At 37.4% G+C, this 21,225-nt stretch overlaps 1 protein-coding gene across 2 annotated transcripts in view; it reads right to left on the reverse strand.

Annotated features, from left to right (window-relative positions):
* EcR (Ecdysone receptor) overlaps positions 1-17,729 on the reverse strand; it is a 276,657-nt gene extending 258,928 nt beyond the window's left edge. The window contains exons 1-2 of one of the 2 annotated variants that reach the window (XM_073988278.1): positions 17,558-17,729; positions 16,269-17,447 (exon numbers count right to left, since the gene is read on the reverse strand). The gene's annotated coding sequence lies outside the window, so the exon portion shown is untranslated. Of the gene's footprint in view, positions 1-16,268; positions 17,448-17,512 lie in introns of both variants that reach the window. The other variant, XM_073988279.1, reaches the window with a different exon arrangement.
* Between the last annotated feature and the right edge of the window lie 3,496 nt (positions 17,730-21,225).

Below are 21,225 nucleotides of genomic sequence, written 5' to 3' on the forward strand. Positions count from 1 at the left end.
TTTTCGTATAGGAAATTTTATCCGCATAATGTTTTTTTATATAGAATTTTATCAAGATATTTTTTTCTTATTGTCCGGAGAATGTTTTCTTATAGAGAATTTTATATGGATAATGTTTTCTTGTAGAGAATTTTATCCGTATAATATTTTCTTATAAAAAATTTTATCGAGATAAGATTTTCTGGCAGAAAATGTTATATAGATAAGTATAACATATGCGGATAATGTTATTGGCATACAAATTTATCCGTATCATATTGTAGTAAATTTTATCCAAACAATGTTTTCTTGTAATAAAATAAACCACTGTGCGATTTTAAGCAAGATATATCCTTACCCAATGAACCCCATTAAACTGTAGGAGAACTTTAAATGCGAGAAACGGAGAAATATTGCGTAGACGTTTGTTTGGCTGCAAGCAGCAGATAGAGTCAAGGTAACTTTGGCACATTATGTGCTGCTCCACTAACTCTCGTGGAGTATTAGAAATTACAAAAACCAAACCTCTGACGTAAATTGCATAAAAGTGAGAGAGAAATAAAACTCTATCCATACACCTCCACCTGGTTACTAACAACATTAGAGAGCTTGGAGAAGACAGCAAAAATAGACAATCACATAAAAACAAGACCAACAATGCGCTGTGTAAATTGTAATGGTCGCCGCCACTGTAAATGTCTGATGTCAAGAGCATCTGTGTGGCACAGCTATTCGAAATACCCTCTTTATGCAAAAATAAATATGAAGCTGCAAATGTCGGAACATATGGGCAAATATGGCAAAAGAAAACAACGACAAGAAATCAAAGCAAACAAAAACCATCAACACAAGACCTCCATTAGAGAAGTTCAGACAGTTCGCAAATGGTTGGGATGTTTGTTGTTGGTGCACTAGAATTTACAGACAACAAATGAATGCGCGATGAAGTAAAACCAACAACAATAACAAATGGAAATGCCAAACACAACCAGCAGGCGATAAAATCCAACAAGCCAGAGCTATTAAATGATATTTGCTGTTTTCCCTTTCAATAGCACGAGAATAGAGAGAGAGTGGTACAGTGGAGCCCAGGGAAGTGAAGACGAACGAAAAAGACATGGAGTTGAAAAGATAAATAAGACAGACATGGGGAAGGTAAATATTTGAAGAAAAGTTTGCGTTCGGAAATTGTGTGTAATTGGAATTTTAGATCGGAAAGCTGATGGAAATATTCTTTTGATTTTATAACAAAATACGCATATTGATGTTGCAAATGTAATTGTTACGATTTGTCTGGGGAAATATTTCAAAACCCTCCGCATGGAAACTTTATGTCTCCTCCCCTTCAACATCTCTCTTCGTTTTCCTCAGTTACATGTTCTTCTTTTTTTGTTATTTTATAGAAATGTGTAATTTTTCTTGTTTTTATGTCGTATTTTTTTTCTGCAGCTTTGATGCAGTTTTGTTAGTGTAAAAATGCATTGTTATAGCCCAAGGCCCCTAAACATTGCTGCAAAGTGCAGCAAAGCCTGCTGCATTAAAAACCAAACACCATCGACATTACTGCCGCATAACTGACTGCCTGCCTCCCTGCCTGCCGACTTGCAAAGGCATTGTCAAAGTCAAAGTCTCAAGTGTCTAGAGTCGATTTCGAGGCAATTTCTTTGTGAATTTTTAATGTTACAACTACAAGCATTGAAAAAATATAAAGGAACGAAAAACGAAACTAGAAAAAACTTCACAAAAAAGCAAACAGCAGAAATACGCAGCAGCAGCCAGCCATATTTAAAATTCATTGAAACCTCATTTAGGACACCACTTCGATGAAGTGCTGACTTTGGTATCATCATTTAGAGTCATGACGGTTCACTTGTATGATATTGACCCATAATATTTAAATAGAACGAAGAAAAAACAGAGACATGAAACTGGAATTTGGGGAGCACAGTGCTTGAGGTAATTTATATCATTTTTGTTTGGTATATTTTGATGAAGAATTGTTTGGAGAGCATTTCCCAGATACTACCTTAATATACGATTCAGTAGGTTAACCACGAAGGACATCTATTAGGTGGTAGATGAGTTCCCACACCATCTACGGCAGAGTAGAGGAGCCCTGGGTCAACCTACAACATAGTCGACGTCCTCAGACTCATCCAATAGAGTGGATAAGAGTAGACGATCCCTCTGATCACCTACGATAGAATAGATGAGTCCTCAGACCCCCTACTATAGGATTTACGAGTCTTCAGACCAAGGACGTACGCAAGAGAGGGGCAATACAATAGAGTTGATCAGTCCTCAAACCACCTACGATGGAATAGATGAGTCCTCAGACCATTTACAATAGAGTAGACGAGGCCTGATACCGCATGTGTTTGAGTGCGCGACCTCCCAGACCCCCTACGACAGAATAGATGAGTCCTCAGACTACCTAAGATTGAACAGTCGATCCCTCAGACCAACTACTATAGAGTAGATGAGTCCTCAGACCACTTACGATAGAATGGATGAGTCCTTCCTTAGACCACCTACTATAGAGTAATCGACCACACACTATAGAGTATATGAGTCCTTAGACCACATACGATAGAGTGGATGAGCCCTCAGATCATCTAAGATTATAAAGTAGATGAGGCCTCAGACCACCTACGATAAAGCAGATGAGCCCTCAGACCACCTACGATAAAGCAGATGAGCCCTCAGACCAACTACTATAGAATAGATGAGTCCTCAAACCACCTACGATAGAGTAGTCGACCACTCAGATCCCTAGTATAGAGTAGATGAGTTTTCAGACCACCTACGACAGCATAGATGACCCCTAAGATCACCTAATATTTAGTAGTCGACCTTTCAGACCCCCTACGATAGGTTAGATGAGTTCTCAGACCACCTACGATGGAATAGTTGAGTCATCAGACCATTTATAATAGAGTAGACGAGCCCTCGTACCGCATGTGATTGATTGCGCGACCCCCTACGACAGAATAGATGAGTCCTCAGACTACCTAAGATTGAGCAGTCGATCTCTCAGATCCACTACTACAGAAAATATGAGTCCTCAGACCACCTACGAAAGAGTAGATGATTCCTCAGACAATCTACGATAGAATGGATGACTGCTTAGATCACCTACGATAGAGTAGTGGACCACTTAGACCCCTACAATAGAGTAGGTGAGCCCTCAGACCACCTACAATAGTGTAGGTGAGCCCTCAGACCACTTACGATAGAGTAAGTGAGCCCTCAGACCACCTACGATAGACTAGATGAGCCCTTAGATCATAGATGAGTCCTCAAACCATCTACGATAGAGTAGCCCTCCCCTCAGACCCCCTACTATAGAGTATATGACTCCTCAGACCACCTACGAGAGAATAGATGAACCCTCAGATTAAGCAGTCGATGCCTCAGACCAACTACTATAGAGTAGATGAGTCCTCAGACCACCTACGATAGAATGGATGAGTCCTTCCTTAGACCACCTACTATAGAGTAATCGAACACATACGATAGAGTGTATGAGCCCTCAGATCACCTAAGATTATAAAGTAGATGAGGCCTCAGACCACCTACGATAAAGTAGATGAGCCCTCAGACCCATCTACGATAGAATATATGAGTCCTTACACCACCTACGATAGAGTAGTCGACCACTCAGGTTCCTAGTATAAAGTAGATGAGTCCTCAGACCACCTTAGACAGGATAGATGAGCCCTCAGATCACCTAATATTTAGTAATCGACCTTTCAGACCCCCTACGATATGTTAGATGAGTTCTCAGGCCACCTACGTACCGCATGTGATTGATTGCGCGACCCCCTACGACAGAATAGATGAGTCCTTAGACTACCTAAGATTGAGCGGTCGATCTCTCAGACCCACTACTATAGAATATATGTGTCCTCAGACCACCTACGTAAGAGTAGATGATTCCTCAGACAACCTACGACAGAATAGATGAGTCCTTAGACTACCTAAGATTTAGTAGTCGACCAATCAAACACCCTACTATAGAGTAGATGAGCCCTCAGATCGCCTAATATTTAGTAGATGAGCTCTCAGACCAGCTATGATTGGTAGGAGTCCTCTCAGACCCACTAACGGTAGGTTAGATGAGCCCTCAGACCACCTACGACAGCATAGATGAGCTCTCAGATCCCCTAATATTTAGTAGTCGACCTTTCAGACCCCCTACGATAGGTTAGATGAGTTCTCAGACCACCTACGATAGAATAGAGGACTCATTTATTCTATCGTAGGTGGTCCGCATACGATAGAGTAGATTAACCCTCAGACCTCCTATGATGGCCTCAACTTTCAGACACCCTACGATAGAAAAGATGAGACTTCAGACCCCCTACAATAGTGTATATGAGTCATGCCTATATATATAATTGAGTAGATGAGCTCTCAGACCTTCTACGATGAACTAGAAGAGGCCTCAGAACACCTACGATTGAGTAGATAGAATAGATTAGTCCTCAGACCATCTATAATAGAGTAGATAACTCATCAGACCACCTATGATTGAGTATAGACCCCCTACGATAGAAGAGATGAGTCCTCAGATCACCGAGGATAGATTATATGAACCATCCGACCACCTATGATAGTGTAGATGAGCCATCAAACCATCTATGATTGAATAAATGAGCTCCCAGACCTCTTATGATGAACTACAAGAGGCCTCAACCCCCTTACGACTGAGTAGGCGACCTCTCAGACCCCTTACGATAGAACAGATGAATCCATAGACCACCTACAAGAGAGTAGATGTGCCCTCCGACCACCTAGGATAGTGTAGATGAGCCTTCACACCACCTATGATTGAGTAGGCCACCTCTCAGACCCTCGTACGATAGAATAGATGAGTCCACAGACTACGTATAGTAAATTACGTGAGCTCTCAGACCACAGATCTATGGTATTATCTAGAGTGAGTATCATTCCCGTGCTGGGCAACTTCAATTTCCTCGCTACAATTAACCTTCAATTCCCCTCATGACCAGACTAAATTATGGTCGTCGGCGGCCTCCATTGCATATCGTGTCAATGCAAGTGGAACGCGATAAGATTAGGCGTCACACACACATGGCGTTTTTATGCTGCTGCGCTACTTCGAAGAAACTCATTCATAAATTGTAAGCTTTTTCAAGATTAAATGTAAAACAATTGTTTACATTTTTTTAAAAATATCTACAAAAAAAGAACATTACAAAAACAACAACAAAAACAGGCTTACATCTGTAAAAAAAAAAACATTTAGACAATAAAAGAAAAAAAGTAGAGAGGGACAACAAAAAAAGAAACACCGCATTTATAAATATCATTTTAGTTTCGCAGAAAGACAAGAGGGAGAAGAAGAAACAGAGAGAACAAAACATAAAATAAAAAAATAGCATTTGGCAAAAAATTACAAAAAAGTGCATACAACAAAACAATAACAACAAAAATACCAAAGACAAGAAGTTAAGGCAACAAAAAAAAAACACCAACAATTGAACAAAATACAAGATCAACGGGGTAGACATGCCGACCAACAGAGCAAGAAGAATATGTTGGGACCAAGAACGGTAGCGTCTGTTGCAGCAGCACCTCGACTGCCCTATTCTTTGCTCTGCGTCCAAGAAATTGCCAACCAAGCGTAAGTGGCAGCAGCAGCAGCAACGAGCATTTTTTGCGCATTCAGACAACAGACCTCCTAACACAATGATTTGCTTTTTAGTTTAGGTTCATTTTTTTATCACTGCTGCTGCTGCATACTGCCCCTGTTCTTGTTGTTGTTTTTATTTTCATGTTTTCCGTTTCATGGGCTTCGCTTCAACTACAAGTCAAGTAAGTCACAAACACACACACACTCACGCAGCTAGTTGGAGTCTTGTCTCTTCGCTCTATCTGTGCCCCACTAACCAGTCCCTGCCTGGTTCCTCTTGACAGATATACAACCGACAACGACTGTCTTTACTATTTTTCTTGTTTATTTCACTTTTTTTTCTTACGTATTATTTTTCTTGTCTAAACTCCAACAAGAAGTGCCTTATGGCCAGGGAGGAAATATTTTGGTTTGGTGGATGATTTGTAACCCTAGAAAATTCTAGTTGGAGAAAATTTAATTTAGCCGAATCATGAAGAGAAGTCTCCTTTGTCCCGCCTGGAATGTTTGTGGAACAATTATTATTGCTATTGAATCATCGAGTGATGAACGACAGCGAAGATGAGTCCTCAGTTTATTTACAACAGAGTATATGATCCCTCAGGCAAATGAGCCCTCAGTTCATCTACGATAGATTATATGAGCCCCGAGATGATCTATGATAGAGTAGATGAGTCGTGAGGCCATCTACGATAGAGTAAAAGAGTTCTGAAGCTATCTACGATAGAGTGGATGACCCCTCAGGCCATATATACGATAGATTAAATGAGCCCTGAAGTCATCTACGAAAGAGTAGATGAGTCTTGAGGTCATCTACAATAGAGCAAATGAACGCTGAGGCCGTCTGAAGAATAGCATAGCCCTCAGGCCATCTACGATAGAGCAGATGAGTCCTGAGGCCATATACGATAGATTAATTGAGCCTTCAGACCATCTGCGACAGAGTATACGGGACCTGTGGTCATCTACGATAGAGCAGATGATCCATCAAGCCATCTATGATAGAGTAGAGGAGTCCTGATGGCATCTACGATAGAGTAGATGAGCCCTCAGGCCATATACGATAGAGTAGATTATCCTTCAGGCCAACTACGAAAGCGTAGATGAGCCCTCAGTTAATTTACGGTAGAGTAAATAGGTCCTGAACCCAGTAGATGAGACTTAATGCCGTGTATGATAGAGTAGATGAGTCCTAAAGCAATATAAAATAGAGCAGATGAGTCCTGAGGACATCGACGATAGAGTAAATGAGGCCATCAACAATAGATTAGATGAGCACTAGGGGATCTACTATAGAGTAGATGGGCCTTCAGGCCATCTACGATAGAATATGCGAGTCCTATGGTCATATACTATAGAGTAGATGATTCATCAAGCCATCTACGATAGAGTAGATGAGTCCTGAGGCTATATACGATAGCGTACATGATCCCTCGATAGGCCAGATTATTCCTGAGGCCATCTACGATAGAGTAAATTAGTCCTGATCCCATATACAATAGAGTATGTGAATCCTCAAATCATCTACTATACAGTAGATAAGCCCTCAGGTCATCTACGATAGAATCTACGACCTCTCACACCATCTACGATAGAGGCAATGAGTCCTGAGAATATTTACCATAGAGTATATTTGCCGTTAGTCATCTAGGGTAGAGTAGACGATCCATCTCAGGTCATCTACGATATAGTAGATGAGTCATCAGGTGGTCTACGATATAGTAGATGAGCCTCAGGTGGTCTACGATATAGTAGATGAGTCCTCAGGTGCTCTACTATATCCTGATGTAGTTTATGATCCATGGCCCAAGTTTCCAAGTTTAACAACCTGAAGTAGGTATCATTTAAGTTCGTAGAATTTTCATTTTCATGTTGACAAACCTAGTCATTGTTTTGCATGGACTTTATTCGACCGAACAACCTAGCGACCGGCTATTCCCAATTGCTAAATGGCAAAACAAGCTGCTGAGTAAAACAAGTCATATTACAGAGTAGAGGCAGTGGCAGCAGCAGCATCAAAATCAACATCAATAACATCTTCACAACAAACAACCAGATACAACAACAACACCAACAAAAACAATGGAGTCATACATAAAGCCTACCAACGAACCGTGCAGGCAGTCAGTCAGTGGTGCAAGAATAGTTTTTGCCTAAGAGTTGGTCGTTTGGTTGGTCGACCGATTTTAAAACTGAAAATGAAACAACAGCAGCAAATTTTATTTTCAATTGGATGGCTTAGTTAGTTGTTGGACAAGTTGATACCTCCAGTCATTATTATTGTTGTGTTGTACATGGATTGGCCAACTAACCAACCAAACAGCCAGCCAGCCAGCAAGCCTGCACTTGGCTATGATGGTTGATGGTGGTAGGTTTTGTACTGTGGCTATTATCCATTTGCTTTGGTTGTGCTTTTTTGCTTTATTTCTTATTTTGTTGTTTCTTTGCACAATAATTTTCATTGACAACAACAGAACAAAGTACAAAAAATGCAAGTGGTGTACTTCAAGAAGACAGACCGAACGACAATCTAAAAAAAAAGATGGTTAAAAATGTGCAACTTGACTTTTGTTCGTTGAAATCCTTTCAAGGACTGCAAAACTGGATTTCAAATCAAGACAATAAATATTTAACTTCCTAAATAGTATGAACATTTGTTATTTCTGATCACTTATTTGAGGTAAGATTTTGGGAAAGAGCTGGGTTACAATCCAATAGGTTGAGAAACATTTACCTGTAGGGGACATTATTTTTCTTTAAATTTTCAGAAAATGCCGACCAATATATGAAAGCCTTTCTTGAAATTAACTTTTCATGAGATTCCTGGCTACGTAGTCTTTAGATTCTATGTACAGTCAACCAAAAAAGTCTACATATGTAGGTACACCCTATAAATCTCGGGTTTTAAGGGTAAGGAAACATTTTTATGAAAATCCAAGTATACACCTATGTAGACTTTTTGGTTGACTGTATATCTGGTTTAATGATACAAGTCTTGGGTATCTCATGCAAACCACACCCGTTAGTCCCGGTCCACACTAGCGTGAATTTCATTAAAAAATGTCATGAAATTAGGTGTTCTTAAATCGAATTCCCCACTACGGAAATTTTATGATTTTACTCTACCATGGAAGTCGATCTAGAAGCGCATAATTTCATGCAATTTTTTTAATGAAATGACTCTAGTGTGGGTCTTTCATTCTATTTCATCTAGGTGAAGAAAGACACTTTTATTCTGATTTAATCACAACTCGTCTTTAACACCTCTTTAATGCCCCCTTTTTATAACAGGAAACTGTAATATTTTAAAGCCCTGAATAGTTTTTGTTCCTTATCCCCTAAATACCAATTTGTAAGTCCTTAAAATTCTCTAAAAATCTTGTAAACATCTAATTGTTAACTTGTAAAGACTTGTAAAGACTTCTTTTCTAATCGGATTTAATAGGGAAATTAACACTTGTTATATTGTCGTCGTGTGTCTAGCGCAGACACCACCCACAAATTGTCTCCCAAATGCCACTGCCTCTCCTCCCAAAACATAATTTTTTGCAGCCATGTAAACTCTCGTTGGGCTGCTCTATCAAATTCAATTTCAATTGCTCTATCAAATTGAAACCCCAAACGACGAAAAACATCGACAGTGCATGTTTTTCTGCTGTTGTTGGTGTTGTCGTTGTTGTTTTGTATCTTCTCTCGGCTACCTTGACCGATTATCATGTTTATCGTTTGGCTTTCGTGCATGTCAGCCAGCCAAAGCAACGAACCAACAGCACTACCACCTCCACCAGCTACAACAACATCATTCACGCACACCACACACTTGCAATTTATGCAGGGACAGACAAGCCGATTCAAATCCATGTGTTTTTATTATTGAGTTGCAATGTAATTTTTTAAAATTTTCAAGAACTCCTTTTTTGCGTTATTCTCTTTAACGAAAATAACATAACCATGCAAAATCCCTTCATTTTCTTTACTCTCTTATGCGTGAATTATTTTTTCTCTCCTTTTATGCCTATACTCAGTGTTGACAACATTGCAGAAATTAAAAAGCGCTAAATTGATTTTGAGCAAAATAAACTTTAAAAAATCGAACAACAAATATTAAAAATTTCAAATCGATCAGATAGAAAAAAGTACATATATGTATATGAATTTAGAAAAGATGGAATTCAATGCTTTTTATATGTGAAATAAAAATTTAAACGCGTTTTCTTCGAAATAGCATTTTTGAAATCGTGTCCACTCTAGCTTTAAAACTAACCGATCTCCATTTACAGTGAGTCACAGCGCCTTAACATAAAATTAATAAAATAAAATTAGCAATAATCAGGTAAATTCAAATAAAAAATAATTATTGTTAAACAAGACCGATTTGTACTTCACAGTTTTATTAAACAAAAAGGATTTCTTATCCTTTACAGCTTTGAGCCCTTTTGGCATAGGTTAGGTTTGGGGATGTGTAGCCAATATATATTGACTACGCCACTCGGAGACCTTTCGGTCCATTGTGATCATCAATAAATCAGAAAGAGAATTTCAGAAGTACATGAAAAGACAAAAGAAGAGAAAACGAGAGAAAAATAAAGAAAGAGAGGGTGGGGTTGGGTTGGGAAAGTAATAAATAGTAAATGGATTATTAGAGATGAATATGTAATAAAGAAAGGAGGATGGTTTATTTGGTGATGGTAGAAAACTGTCAGAGAAGTAGTTATGCTTATGGGTTGCGCCGTCCCAGCCAATTCAAATTTTTGATTGTTATTTATTGGTTCCATGTTTGAGTAGAAGGTTAAGCTTGGAGGAAAGCATACTCCTGTTAAACTTTATCATTTTCGAGATAACACCGGGCAACGACATAAAATATGCTCAATAGTCTCCGTTTCCTCCTCATCTTCACAGAGCCTGCAATAATCCACGCCATCATCCTGCCATTTGCCGATAAAAGCTCGAATGTTGCAATGACCGGTAATGACCCCCGTCAATACCCTGATTTGCTCAGATTTAAGAGTGAAGTTGTTCTGTTTGCTGATAGAGCCGGCCAAATGGCCCTTGACACGCTGCACCTTGATTCAGTATGCCATAGTTCCTTGGCTCGTTCTCCAAAGAACGTCTCCACTCTCCGAAAAAGGTGACATGGGTGGTTTGATTGAATCAGTGATTGCTAGACTTGTTGATTGGGATCCATGGCTTGCCAGTTCATCTGCCTTCTCATTTCCCATGATGTCACAGTGTCCCGGTACCCAGCAGAGTCGGACAGCGTTTGTGAGGTTCAACAAAGCAGTTCTACACTCAAGAACGGAATCAGACTTCATGTTGGAGGATTTGATGGCTTCAAGAGCCGGCTGACTATCAACGAAGATAGTCACCGGTTCAAAGATTTCTGCATCCAAATTTTTTATCAACTCTGCAGCCATTTTGATCGCGAAGAGTTCGGCTTTGAAAACATAGCCTATATGAGTATTCGAGACAAAGCTTTTCGCAGTAGACGCCAGCTCCGGTACCTTCTTCCATCTTGGAACCGTCTGTGTAGAAAGCCAGACCGTCCAGAGGAGGGTTACTACGGATCCAGTCATCTCTACTAGGGATAACGACCTCAATATCTTCAAATCTTTGGACTGGTGATAAGTAGTCGCTGAATTTCCGCTGCAGATTTAAGCTAAGGTTTGGTCCTAGCTTCCGAAGAATGCATGCATGTCCATAGGTGCTGTCACGCCAACGATTCAATTCATGTAGCTTGACCTTTGATGCTGAGTCTCATGGGCAAGAGGTTCAACATAGCATTTAGAGCTGCTTGCAGTGTACTTCTGAAAGCTCCAGTTATCAGGATCGAGGCTGCCCTCTGCACCTTGCCAATGTTGCCAGAGTTCGATTTATGTCGAAGCGCGTGCCAACAGACAAGGCATCCGTAGGATAAGATGGGTCTCACAACAGTATTATACAGCCAGTGTATAATAGCTGGATTTAATCCCCAGCTTTTCCCAATCGAATTCTTACATGAATAGAGTGCAATCATACCTCTCTTCGTCCGTTTCTCGACGTTCCTCTTCCATCTTAATTGTGAATCTAGGATTGTACCTAGGTATTTGGCCTCAGGAGATAGATGTAATTGCACTCCATCCAATGTTGGTGGCAGGAAGTCGCCGAGCTTACGCTTTCTGGTGAACAATACCATAAGGCTCTTTGCATAAGCTCCGATATTGTGGACAAGAATTTGCCAGTTATCAATAGATTTGGTATTTGATTTTGATTTTTCGGTGCAAGAAATCTAAATTTTCCCCATTCTTCTTGGAATGCATTTTCAACTTGAGATGTTATGACTTTTTATATTTGTCTCGAAAATTGTCCATAAATTTTCTATAGCATTCAAATCCGGGGATTGGGGAGGAGTTTAAGTCACTTTTGGACATTTATATAGCACCCATTTTCAAACAATGTATGATTTGGGCTTGGGGTCATTATCTTGGTAAAATTGGAATGATGTCGCCAATCCAATTTTTTCAGCACTACATTTCAAATGTTTAAATAATACATCTTATCCATAATTCCTTCGATAAAGACAAGATTCCCTAGGCCGGAAGCACTCATACAGGCCCATATGATAACAGATCCTCCTCCGTGCTTTACGGTTGGACTTGTGTGTTAAGGATCCAAGGCAGTATTTGCCCTACGCCATACCATACTTGATCCATCCGGCCTAAAAAGGTTAAATTTGCTTTCATCGGCAAAATAACAGTTTTTCAAAACTTAGAATCCTTTTTTCGTGTTCCTGAAAGAAATCTAATCGAATTTGGCGGTTTTAGGATTTATGAATTACTTTTTCAGTGCAACTCTACCATAAATACTATACTTGTGCAAGATTCTGCTAATGGTTTCTGGATTACACATTTTGTAAAGATATTTCTCCGCGATATCACCAAATTTAGGTGCAATTGGCTTCTGGTTATCGGCCACCTGTCGAGGCAACCACTTTTCGTCTCTTTCACTATCCTATTCTCGGTTTTATGCCTCAATATAATTTTTTGAACAGCAGTAATATTAAGTAGTTTTGCTATTTTCCCTTGAGATTTTCATAGCTCAGCATAATGAATAACTAATTTTCTTTCGGCAATCGTTGAATGGCGTCCCATGGTTTAAGTCCGAAAAAAATGATCTCTCAACTGCCAAACTTATGCGGTATTTGTAAAAAGAATTGTTGCAATACTGTGGTTGTAATTTAAACACAAGAATAATTTCAAATCCTAATAAAATTGTAAATATTACCAGGTGGACACTTTTCACTGTGAGGTAATAATTTGTGATTTCAACAATTATTATTATAATATTACAATTATTATTATATTATAATATTACTAATGTTATTTTATTAATTTTAAGTTAAGACCCCAATCTAAATATATAAAAGAGAATAAAATCATTTTCATAAATTTACTCTTAGCAATCGCAGTTTTAATGAAAGAATGTGAAGTGAAAACTTTAGATTTTGATTTGAGCAGTCTATTATGGATATATTTAAAATCCCTTCTTTGAAGACAAGGATATTAGGGAAAAACTTTCGCGCTTAAGGAGTAGGTATCATTAACATTGGGGCTTAATAATTCTACTGACAAATCCAGCGAAGTTAGTCTATAACAAAGCAAGTAGAAACGCGTTAACGCCATGCTTACATTGAAACTTCTTGATAAGAATTTATTAAATTGACATTTAAAATCCAGTGTATTTATAAAATCGGAACTTTTTATACCCTTTACCATGAAATATTCTGAACTAAAATGGAAAAATTAGTTGCATTTCCTGTTCTGTCGGAGAAGTTTTTCGGCCAAATTACAGCCAATTTAGACAGCTTCTGGAGGATATACCAAATCGTGGACCTATGTTGACAATTTTTGCTGGATAAGATTCTTGGCCAGGAAACCAAAGTGTTAAATAGCAGAAGGAAAATTTAGAATAAATTTTAAAATACCTAAAATAGGGCGGTGTCGTTACACCCGATGGGAAAAGAAGTTTCACCCCAAATGCCAAATTATAGCCAATTTAAAAAGTAGACAAAAACTTAAAAATACCTGCTATGCCAAAACGTAGAGCTGTGTCCACAATATTTGGTGGAGATTATTTTATTTGGGGTGAACATGCAGATAAAAAGTTCAAAATACCTAACAATGGGAGGTACCGTTATTTTGGGGCAATACCAAAACGAGGCCCCAAATGACTCTTTCGATGAGATACAAACTTTATACGTTATACCTTCCATACTATGGTTGAGGGTATAAAAACCATGATCCTTATATTGGAAAAATTCCAGAATTTTTAAATCATTCGGTCTTAATATACACTTTATTCGCGTTTGAGAGAAATATTATATAAAATGGACCAATGTCAGTACAGTTGGGCAATCTAGTTTCCTAGAACGGATCGATCTTTCTAGTTCCTTTTCCCAAAAGGAACTAGTTCCTTAATGTAGCTCCATAGTTCCGAAAGCGATAAAGTTCAATGAATCTTTCTCTTTTATCGTTCATTCTACTTCCTTCGTTTCAAATAAATGCAAGAGCCGGATATAGTTCCTTGGAAATAGTTCGTTCCGGAACTACTCAACTCTAAATGTCAGTCACTTCTTTCGAAAGTTATCGCGCACACAATATTAGTTGTTCATCATAGGATTTTTAGAGCTTTTAAATCAGGAACATTGACTCAAGCTCTTTGAAGACCATCTATAGGCAATAGAAGCCATATATATAGGAAGAAGCCCTTTAATGTCAATCTATATGCAATGTAAAGGCTTTAGAGGACATCCTTAGGCGATAGAAGAAGATAGATACCTTCTATAAGCTATAGAGGCCCATTGAATGACTTATAGGGTCAATAAAAATTCTTTGAAGGTCTTCTGTAAACAATAGAAGTCCTTTGAAGGCCTTTAAAGGTCTTCTATAGACAATAGATACACGTCCATAGGTAGGAACCGCTCTAAAGTTCTTCCGTAAGCGATAATAACACTTTAAAGGCCTTCTATGGACAATAGAGAAATTCCTAAGATAGATTAGCTTCAAGGCGGCAAAGCTGTTTTTCCCCACAAGCCAATGGCATACTGACTTACCATTTGTCGGCGCCAATCCATGTGTTTAATGACACAAAAATACATTTCTTACAAAAAAAAAAAATATTGCAACAAATTGAATACTCTACCAGCTGACGGAAAAAATCTGAAATTTTTTTTTAAATTGTAAGTTTTTTCAAAGTAGCCGACCTTCGGCCGTGGATTTAAGACTATCTCCTATGGACAGGAGCCAATTTAGGGGACGAAAACAACATTTTTTTAATTTAATTTTTTTTCTTACTTTAACAAGGGGCTTTTCGGAACTTCAAGGGACTCGGGAAGTATGGACTTCCCCCCAACAAACTTTACATTTTTGTAATCAGGACGAAAAGATCTACCTGTGGTAAACATTTCAGTTTTTTTCCGCCAGCTGGTAGAGTATTCTATTTATGCCAAATTATTAAACAAAAGTGCAACTTTAAGTCGTTTCGTGGAGTAAATCGGCAAACTGAGTATGGACCATTTGCAGTGGAGTACTTAGCTAACGAATTCAATAAAAGTTTAATTAATTTCATGTACTTTGAAAATCCCTTAAAGTTCCACTAAACTTCCCAAATTTCGCACTGTGCTTTGGTCGGATAAACCAAATGGTGTTAAAGTCATTTCCGAAAAGTCAAGACTTATTTCTCGGAAAGCATAGACTTCCCCCAGGGAAACAATGTACCGCTGTGATAAGTAGTTGGATTCTGTAACTTTTTTGACGTTACGAAAAAAAGCACTAAAATTAAAACACAAAATCAGGAATGAAAAGTTAAAGTAAATATTTACAAAAATTTAGCGACAACTTTATTTTGGTCGGTAAACTTACCGACAATTTTCGTTAATTATCGAAGTAATAAGCAAATAAAAATTGCCACTGATCGATAAATGCCCCTAAACGGCATTTAAAGCCGTATATTAAAAAACACCAAGTTGACAACACTGCCTCTTATTTCTCTTCTATGCAATTTGAATGGGAGTTTTTTTGCATTTTCCTATACGAAAAAAGGGGGAGCAATATTTTTTATTTTTTGTTTGCAAAGTCCTGACTTTGTTTGGGTAGGCCTTGAACCGAGTAAAAAGGTCAGAGCGTCAAAGAATTTGCATAAATTTGGTTGGTGGCAGGCAGACACAGTACTTAACATTAACACAAAGAAAAAGGACGATGAACGGCGATTTTCAAATGGAATCACATGTGACAACAATAGTTTATGTAATTCGGGAGCGAGCTTGATACGCTGCGGTATCGCCGAAAAATTTCCTTAATTATCGTAATTATACGCAAACTTATCGATAATTGTCGGTCGGACTACCTACGTTAAAAATTTTCAACCCGATTCGAGAAATGCCCCTAAACGACATTTTAAGCCGTATATTAAATAAAAACGCCAAGTTGACAACACTGCCTATTATTTCTGTTCTATGCATTTTGAATGGGAGTTTTATTCTTTAGTTTTAGTTTGCAAAGTCCTGACTTTGGTTGGGTAGGCCTGAAACCGAGTAAAAAGGTCATAGCGTCAAAGAATTTGCATAAATGTGGCTGATGGCAGACACAGTACTTACCATTAACACAAAGAAAAAGAACGATGAACGACGATTTTCAAATGGAATCACATGTGATAATTATTGTTGGTGTTATTCGGGAGCGAGCTTGACGATAAATTATTATTATTGTTGTTGTTTTATTTAAGATGCACTTCCTTAATATTTTTACAACAACCACTCCGTTTTATTTCTTTATTTAGTTTTCACTCCGATTTAGTTTTTTATTATTGGTTGTTTTCTATGAAAATCTGCACTTTATTAATTTTACGCTTTTATTGTTTAATTTCCAAACGAAACTTTATCCATTTTTTGGGGATATTATTTTATTTCTCTAAATTTTAGCTGCATTTTTTATAAAAAAAAACGTAAAGAGACACTTTTAATTTTCAACTAAGAGCAACAATTTTTTTTTTGTATTGTAGCTTCACTTAATAATTTATCTATTTTAATTAATAATTTAATGTTTATAATGCAAGTGCAGGCAGTCCATCTAGGCCGCCGCTAAAGAAGTTTCGACAAACGCCGTTCTGATTTACAAAACAAAACACTGAGATACAATTTACACTTGGCCGCTCGCAATAATCATCGCTCATTTTCATTCATTGCAGCATTTTTTTGTCCTGTTAATTTATGTGTTTTACATTATTTTTCTGGCTTTTTCTCTTCTTCATCTTCGTTTTCATGTGCCCAACACACACTCTCACTTCAAACACAAACTTTTTGTTGGACTTCTGCCGCGATGTCAACGTTGAGAGTGAATTTTGTTGTCGGCAGGAATTTGATTGTTGTAAATTCTTCTTCTTTTTTCGTTTTATTAAAACTTTGTATGCACCTCCACGTTGGACTTATTATTTGTTTCAATTGTTGTTGCAATTATTGGCCGCCCGCCGTTACTGTTGTTATTATTTTCCCTTTTGAAAAGCAAAGGCCAGAGAATAAAACTCTGCACCATCTAAAAACAACAACAGCAATACCAAACATCAGCCTCTGCTGTCGCCGTTCAGTTCAAACTCTGCCGCGTTAAAACAAAAAAAAATTGTGCAAATTTTTTCGCGACCATTAAGTTTTTTGCCGTTCTTGTTGTTGTTTCTCTTCTTTTATTCATGCATTCATTTTTTCTTGTTTTTTACATTTCTATTTTTATTCGTTTGGCTGTTTTTTAGCCGTCTTTCTCGTAATGAAATCTCAATTTTTCTGCTGTAAAAAACACCACCAGAAGAATTACAACAAACTTTTTGCAACTTTTCTCTTAAAAATACAACTTTTTTAGTGGAAATTATTTGTAAATTCAACACTCTGCAATTCACAATTTTGTCATGAACTGATTTGTTTTGAGCTTTTGCTTTTTTTCAATGGAAATAATAGCAAGATAATTTTTTTTTTAAGATTTTCTTCTGTTTTCAACGACGCCCGCACATCACAAATATCGACCGTAACAACAAATTTCAAAATTTCAACTGAGAGAGACTGAGCCAAACTAAAACGAGAAATCCCAAGAAGTTGCATTTGCTGCAAATAAATGCATTTGTTTTATTTTTTCTGTTTCCCTCTGATTCTCGCCATTTTCGCAAACTAACCGACAAAGAAGAATGTCAAAAACAATGCGAAAAAAAGCTTTTTTGAATGAAGTAAACTTTTTTCAGTGTTGCCAATATTATGATGTGAGGGAGGAGTGTTGCCCAATTCACGCGTTGCCACTGGGATTAGGGAATTTTGTAGAAATAAAACGTAGGAAAAATATTCCCATCAAAATTTGAAGGCATGGTAGAACAATAAAAGGTAATAGCAATACCCAGCTGACTGAACTGGGCTGTAATGTAAGTGTCAAATTCCATACGACATTTTATATATTTATTTCTATGTTCGATGTTTATTAGGGATATATATTTTTGAAGATAAAATATATTCGTCAGAAAAAAACTATTTCCCATAAAGACATCTTCATATCAATGACATTTAACCTCCTCCAAGTCCGAACGACGTGCCGCACACTAAAACACAGCATATAGAGTAGAGTTGTATAGTTCATGAACGAACTAGTTCAATTGAACGATTCATTGAAAAGAGCGTATGAACTAGATCAGTCGATATAAGCTGTGTTCCAGAACTAAAAAGTTTTTACAATTTTTACGACTTTTACACATTTTACTCGAAAAAGCGTTCCCGTACACAAAAAAGTTGTAAAATGTTCACTTCTCTTTAAACAAAAATGGCGCTGAATGACGCTCTCTTTAAAAACTTTTTACACGACAAATTTGGGCGAGTAAAAAAATAGTAACATGGTTGCCGGCGTCTGATTGGCTGATACGCCGACTTTGACATTTGTTCCAGTTTTTTTGACGTATTTTCCATTTTTCCGTTCCCGAACTTTTTGAAAAAACTTTTTTGTGACAACAATTTTTCTCTATTTCTCTCTTTTACGAGTTTTACTATTAAAAAGTACGGGAACGAAGCTATAGTTCATAATAGTTCACTGAACTATAATCAGTCGGTGACCGTACGATCAACGAACGATTCACAATCTAGTTCAACATGTCGTTCACAAATACATAAAGTGACGGCGTCGTCTATGTTAAGGGATGCCTTCGTAATGTGATCAGTTTGTTTACGTTTTGGATCAAGGTACATGGAATAGCTGTCCTGAAGATTTCTACAAAAAACATAGAGAAAAACATATTACAATGTCGAATCGATTACCTAATGAATCTGCCTTTTTGGATAGAAAAAGGAAAACATAAAAAGAAACACGCACGCACAAAGCTTTTTCGCAATGACAATTTCTACACACACACACAACATAAGATTTTTTGCCAGCCACCTAAATGAAGGATGTTTTTTTCTAAAATTAATTAATCTTTCTTTAAGAATGCAATAAAACGATGTAAATGTAATATTTTTGTTATGGAGCAGTTAAATTATATTTTGTTTTGTTTGTTTGTATTTGGTGTATGTGTGCGTTTTCATCAAACTACCGATTAAGAGCCGGTGAATGATTTTTATCCGAATGATTGAACTGGACAGTGAACTATGAACTAGATTACTGACCTAGTTCAGTATAAAGAGCTGAGCTATTGAACTAGATCTTTCAAATGAACTAGATTGTACAACTCTAATATAGAGGCGGTACTGCATTTGTTAATATGTGTGGTATTTTGTTAAGTTTGAAAAAAATAAAGTCCTAATAAACATGTGATTTTTTTTGATTTCAAAGACAAAAGATAGAAACTGCTTCTCCTTCTTTCAATAAATTTCCAGCGAACTCAAACTTTGGTCTGTTCCTTTACTTTTAAAAATAACAGTGGCAAAAAATGGTAAAAGTGGCAAACTGGTCTCATATATGGTCTGTTCCTTTACATTTGAAAATGGTAAAACCGGCAAAAGTAATAAAAGTTGTAAACTGTTCTCATATGATTTGTATGGTGTCAGAAGTAAAGGAACGCTTTTCGAGTAAAAAGTGGTCATGGTACAATAATACAGGTAGCATTATCATGCCAGCTGATGGTAACATAATGTGTCAAGTGCATTGAATTGATGTCAAATTTTGACACCTTATGTTACCAACAATTGCTGATGCGGCTACCTGTGTATTTGTACCATGAAAGTGGTAAAACTTGAAGATTCTTGAACGTAAAGGAACAGAGCTATAAATTGTATGCTTAGGGGTAGTTTACACTATATGTAAATGTCATATGACATGAAATTTTCGATCGTTATATATTCGCTAATATTTTCAATATTGGAGATTTTCTTTACGTCATTTACTCTGTGGGCCCACACCAGCAAAAATGTAAATAACTACGTCTCCACATTGCCTCCGTGGGTAGATATGGAATGGTTTTTTTTTCGTGTCATATGACATTGATAGATAGTGTAAACTACCTCTTAGGCGGCCATCAGACCATTTGCTTTTTCACATGTATGTTGTCACTTTGGTTGTACTAATATACAGAACAGCTGATGTCATACATGTGAAACAGCAGATGGTCTGATGGCGGCCTTATTAAAGTAAAGGGACGCTTTGCAGGTTAAAAATGGTAACCTCATGCACGTAAAGGAACAGAGCACATATTTGCAAAAATTATACTTTCTGTGAGAAGTAATGCATTTCGTGGAAAGATATAGGAACATTCTAATTGAAAATATTCCATCAAATGTGAAAAATTATTAGTTCTTTAAATTGCAATAATTTATAGATATTTCCTTATTTTGTTTACATTTTCTGTTGACACTAACAGTACAAACAAAAACAAATTTCTATGTGGTTGTTGTTGAGTTGTATTTGTTGTAGTATTTATTTTATCTTCTTTGTTATACCATGATTTGAAGGAAGGGGATCTATGCGATAACGTGATTTCATATCATGTTTTGCATTGGTTCAAACGAAGTCGAGAAAATGCCGATCTTTTTATTAGCATATGAACCCATGCAAAGGAAGCCGTGAAAGATCCGCTCTTTTCATCATCATTTGAACCCATTCCATCGATCCAATAAATATGATGTTTTGTTAGGTTAACCCACTTCGTGAGGATTTATTTGACGTTTGCACTATGGAATTGACATATAAGGTTTATTATTTACAATAGGCTTAATCTTGTCGGAAACTCGAAATCACGACAAACATTGTTAAAACTCTCGCCGTAATGTTGTCTTATATTTCCTGTATATCATACAAGTACGACTTCTAAACAATTGTTGTTGTACCTAGCTCGAAACGTCGTTCAGACACTGCAATAAAAAGGAAAGGCTTTGACACATAGGAAGCATGGCATTCTTGCCCAGCAAAAAGTTTTCAACCGCGGAAGCAGTTGAATCACTACAAGTGTACAGTACATTTGCCGTTGGAGTACATCTTTTCCTAAGAATTCACTTATGAATTTTACAAGAGAGAGCGCAGCTAGGATGCACTCTATTTTGCTTCCACAGCACACAGCTAGGATGCACTCCATTTTCGATCCAAATCACGGCTTAAGATGCA

This window comes from Musca autumnalis, unplaced genomic scaffold (genome assembly GCF_047663935.1).
Source record: "Musca autumnalis isolate F117 unplaced genomic scaffold, ASM4766393v1 scaffold_5, whole genome shotgun sequence".
Classification (NCBI taxonomy): Eukaryota; Metazoa; Arthropoda; class Insecta; order Diptera; family Muscidae; genus Musca; species Musca autumnalis.